This window comes from Otolemur garnettii, unplaced genomic scaffold (assembly GCF_000181295.1).
Source record: "Otolemur garnettii isolate 467f Iridium unplaced genomic scaffold, OtoGar3 scaffold00084, whole genome shotgun sequence".
Taxonomy (NCBI): domain Eukaryota; kingdom Metazoa; phylum Chordata; class Mammalia; order Primates; family Galagidae; genus Otolemur; species Otolemur garnettii.
In genome coordinates this window covers 7896656-7902275 of record NW_003852479.1, presented here as the reverse complement: position 1 = coordinate 7902275, position 5620 = coordinate 7896656, and positions in this window count along the sequence as shown.

Genomic DNA, 5620 nt, shown 5'->3' with positions numbered 1-5620 from the left:
TGGCATGCTTCCAAGTATTAGTCAATTTCCTTCAGATTTTCATATTTCTGAGAATAAATTTTCTTGTAATATTCAATAATGATTTTTTGAATTTCTGAGGAGTCTGTTGTTATTTCATCTTTACCATTTCTGATCGATGAAATTAGAGATTTTATTCTTTTTTTCCTGGTTAGGTTAAGCCAAAGGTTTGTCTACTTTATTGACCTTTTCAAAAAACCAACTTTTTGACTTACTGATCTGTTGTAAAGTCCTTTTGTTTTCAATTTCATTTAATTCTGCTCTAATTTTGGTCCTTTCTTTCCTTCTGCTGGGTTTGGGATTGGAATGTCCTTCCTGTTCCAGTTGCTTGAGATGTTCCATTAAGTTCTTAATTTCCTCTTTCCATTCTCTTGAGGAAGTCTTGCGGTGCTATAAATTTCCCTCTTAGGACTGCCTTTGCAGTATCCCAGAGGTTCTTATAATTCACGTCTTCATTATCATGTTGTTCCAAAAATTTGGTAATTTCCTTCTTAAGCTCATCTATGACCCAGCTATCATTCAGCATAAGGTTATTTAGCTTCCATGTTTTTGTATGAGTCTGCAGATTCCTGTTGTTACTGAGTTCAACTTTTATTCCATGATGGTCTAAGAAGATGCAAAGAATAAATAATTTCTATTCTTTTAAATTTGATGAGGTCAGACTTGTGACCTAAGATGTGATCGATTTTGGAGTATGTTCCATGGGCTGATGAGAAGAATGTGTATTCAATTTTGTTAGGATGAAATGTTCTGTAGATGTCTGTTAAATCCACATGTTGAATGGTTAAGGTTAAATCTAAAATTTCTTTGCTAAGCTTCTTATTAGAGGATCTATTCAACACTGCCAAAGGAGTCTTAAAATCTCTGATACTATGGAGCTGGAGGAAATCAAGTTCTCATGTCTGTTAGTGTCTCTCTTATAAATTGAGGTGCATTCTGGTTGGATGCATAAATGTTAATAATTGAAATCTCATCATGTTGAGTGTTACCCTTAACAAATATGAAGTGACCATCCTTATCTTTCCTTACTTTTGTTGGTTTAATGCCTATTGTATCTGTGAATAAAGTTGCAACACCTGCCACCTGCTTTTTTCTGATTTCCATTTGCCTGAAATATAGATGACCATCCCTTCACCCTGAGTCTACATTTCTGTTTTAAGGTAAGATGAGATTCTTGTATGCAGCAGATATCTGGCCTGAGTTTTTATATCTAGTCAGCAAACTTGTGCCTCTTTAGAGGACAATTTAAGTCATTCACATTCATTGAGAATATTGATAAGCCTGGTAGAATTTTGGGTATCAAGTTTTTCAAAGGTCCAGTGGACATTTTTAATCCTTTCACCACTATGGAAGTTGGAATTTGATCAAAAGTTTCTGAATGAGTTTACTTTTGTGGTGGAGAATTGTGCTGGTCATTATGGAGGATAGATCTGAGAATATCCTGGAGAGCTGATTTAGTTATCACAAATTTCTTCAACATGTGAATGTCATTAAAATATTAATTTCTTGGCTCGGCGCCTATAGCTCAACCGGCTAAGGCACCAGCCACATACACCTAAGGTGGCGGGTTCAAATCCCCAGCCCGGTCCCGCCAGACAACAATGACGGCTGCAACCAAAAAATAGCCGGGCATTGTGGCGGGCGCCTGTGGTCCCAGCTACTTGGGAGGCAGAGGCAGGAGACTTGCTTGAGCCCAGGAGTTGGAGGTTGCTGTGAGCTGTGATGCCACGACACTCTACCCAGGGGGACAGCTAATTTCTCCATCATAAATGAAACTCAGTTTAGCTGGATACAGGATCCTGGGTTGAAAGTTATTTTGTTTTAGGAGATTAAAAGTTGATGCCCACCCTCTTCTAGCTTGAAGATTTCAGCAGTGAGATCTGCAGTCGATGACCACCCTCTTCTAGCTTGAAAGATTTCAGCAGAGAAATCTGCAGTCATTCTAATATTCTTCTCCTTGTATGGTTTTCTTATGTCTGGCTGCTTTCAGAATTTTCTCCTTCATATTAACTTTAGTGAATTTAATTATGATGTGCCTGGGGGATGTCTTATTCGGGATGAGTTGTGCTGGGGTTCTGAAACTGTCTGATATCTGAATTTCAGAATTTATTGGCATATCTGGAAAGTTCTCTTTCCTAATCTCATGAAGAAGAGCCCCTGTGCCTTGCAAAGCAACTTTGTCACCTTCAGGGATTCCTACAAGGTGAGTATTAGTTTTCTTAAAATTATCCTAGAGCTCTCTGAGAGAATGATCCATTTCTGCTCTCCATTTCTCTTCCTCTTTAAGAGTTTGGGAGCATTCAAAAGCTTTGTCTTCAGTGTCAGAAATCCTTTCTTCTGCTTGCTCCATTCTGTTCCTGAAGGATTCTACCGTATTTCTCAGGTCTTTGAGGGCTGCAAATTCTTGTCTCAATGTGTCAGAATCTTTGGTGATTTTGTCTTTGAATTCTTGAGACACGTTTTGAAATGTTCCTTGAATTTCTAATTCCAACTTTACCTCCATTCTATTAATCTTATTTGCAATCCAATTTCTGAATTTGATTTCTGACATCTTAGCCATTTGTTTATGCATGAGATCTTCAATCGTGTCCACCATGTCATTTCTTGGGGGAGTTGATCTACTCTGGTTAATCATGTTACAAGAGTTTTTCCACTGATCCTGCCCCATGATTATTTTACACCAATTGGCTAGATGAGCAGATAAGGTGAAGTTGGGTTGGGGGCTCCTAGAGTAGTGATTAACCTGCCGTTTGCCCAAGAGCTGGGACTGGTGTTTGTACCTTTTCCCCTAGAGCTTTGCAAAGGACCCTACAGTGCTACAGCCTGAGACACTGGGGACTTATTTGGTGTGGTGGAACTAAGTGGCTCTGTCTTGTTTTCAGCTGGTCTCTGTCCTACTCTAGTGAATTGGCTACTTTCGGTTGAAGTCTCAGCTATGGAGAAATACCAGCAATTAACTCACTCCACCCCCCACAGGTAACAATTGGAAAAGGAAAATCAAACCTTCCACAACAACACACCCAGGGTACCACTTTGGATAGTCCTCGGGCGATTGGTCCAGTCTGAGAGATCCAAATCAGTTGTCCAAATCAGCACCCAGTCTCAAGTGAGGGAGTTCAAAAGGTCTCCAGCAACTAGATAGCAGGGGTCTGCTGGCAGCTTGAGTATGACTCGTTCTGGTTCTCTGTGAAGTCAGAAGGACCCCCCACCACCACAGCAAATGAATTAGTCTGGGAAGGTTGATGCCTCCTTCCCCCCCTTGCACCTCTGTCATACCCAGTCACTGGTAATTCCCAGGGCTGTGACCTAGTTCCCTCTAATGAGCAGATGCTCCTCTGCCTGAGTCACAGGGAGATCTATGTCTCCTTGGCCAGGCCTCCACACTATGCCACTATCTGGCAGGGGGAGGTGAGGCCTGACAACCTTGGATGGTTAATGGAAGCTGGGTGGTTCACTCAGTTCCAGCCCCACCCCTGAGTGATGTCGCTGACACTTATATTGTTGCAGAATTTGTGATTCTGTCCTAGCTATATTCCCTTGTGGACCAGGAGCTATTTGAGTTCACAGAAACTGTGACTCAACCCAGTCTGTGCTGCTGCCCAGAGCTGGTGTTTCTGTCTCTGCAGCAGTTAGAATTCACACTTGGCTCTGAGTTCCAGCCTCTGTCCACCTGCCCTTGTCTCAGCTGTGATCCCCTGAGGGCCTTCTTATGCTCACTAAAGCAGTCCTCTGGCTTAGCCCTGCCCTGGGAGTATGCCATCTCTGCACACACGTCTTCTATTCTCCGTCCCTGCTGCACCCCACCCAGGCAGGTACCGCCTCAGGCATGCCCTTTACTCATGGGGCCTGTATTACTATCCCAGATCTTTCTGCCAGTGTCTGCCACTGGAGAAGATGCCCAGCTTTTTCTGGTTGCCCAGAGAGAGGGAGTATCTCTCCAAAATATCCCCAGGGGTGTGAGCCCTATTGTTCCCACTGCTGCCTCTGCTGCTCTGTGCCACAGGGCACAGCCTCTCCCTCTCCTATATGGTTCCTTCAGTCTGCTGTCTTCTCCTTACCCCCCTGCCACAGAATCAGCACCAACCTGCAACAGCCCACGCTCTGTCCACACTTCTCAAGAAAATGCACAAGAATCTGGACTCCATGGGGGACAGGCTTCCAGACCTCAGGGTGAGAGTGGAGGGGAGTGCTGGGAGTTCAGAATTGCAGGTAGAGAATATGTACAGTTTTATATAGTTTTATGCCTGGTAGGAGAGTGCCATGATAGTAGGGGAAAGAGGTCTCTCTTTCCCCTCTTAGAGGGTCTCTCCTGTGGGATAAAATAGGAGGATGTTTGAACTCTGCTTTCTTTTTTGTAGAAAGTATACTGTGAGCCGTTCTCTTGGGAGAGGGGACTCCCGTCCACTTAGTGATGGATTTTGTACCTATTGTTTGTATCCTTGTGGTCACAGCTCAGCTAGCCTCAGCAGAGTTAATTTGTGTTCTTCAACGTTCTCTCTTGACTCAGCTCCAAACCCTCAGCTTACTTGCTAAACTTCTGTCCTTTAACTCTCCTTCTGGACAGGAGCCTCTGTGGAAAGCTGGCTCCAGTCGACCATCTTGCCTCTGCCCTCTGTTTACCCATTTCTGGAGCAGAGGTCTCAGACTGCATTAAATGTCATCATGTTTCTTTGGGAGACCAAGATGGAAGGATCACCTGAGCTCATGAATTCAAGACCTGCCTGAGCAAAAGCGAGATCCCCCATCTCTAAAAATAGCCAGGCGTTGTGGTAGGCACCTGTAGTTCCAGCTACTCGGGAGGCTGAAGCAGGAGGATCACTTAAGCCCAGGAGTTTCAGGTTGCTGTGAGCTATGGTGTCACAGCACTGTACCCAGGGTGACAGACTGAAACTGTCTCAAAAGAAAAAAAAATGACATCATGTCTAACTTGACTTAGGAGATCATACTTCCTAAAGAATAGTAAAAGTCCTTATTTTAGCTAAAACTGGAGATCACATTTTCCAAAAATATAAAAGTAATGAAAAACGATGTAAGTGGGTGGCACCTATGGCTCAGTGGGTAGAGCACTGGCCCCATATACCGAGGGTGGCAGGTTTGAACCTGTCCCTGGCCAAACTGCAACAAAAAAATAGCCAAGCGTTGTGGTGGGTGCCTGTAGTCCCAGCTGCTCGGGAGGATGAGGCAAGAGAATTGCCTAAGCCCAGGAGCTGGAGGTTTCTGTGAGCTGTAATGCCACGACATTCTGCTGAGGGCGATAAAGTGAGACTGTCTCCAAAAAAATAAAAACCTATGTAAATAATAAAGGGAAAGATTAAGTAATCTAACTAAAGAGCTGCACCATTAAATCCGTCTCTAAGAAATTCAGAGCAAGTGTTTCCACTTAGCTGCCTGGTATGTGGAAATGCAGAAGTATCTGTGCAGCTTTAAGTCTTTTGCTAAAACATGTGAATTATAAAATGATCAGAACCATCATGTATCTTCTTCTTTTTCATTCTGTACACAAAAATCATAAAATCCATAAATAAATAACCATAAATCACATTATCAATACTATACACTCCATTTTCTTAGATGTCTAGAGAAGAAGCTTCTGTGGTAATCA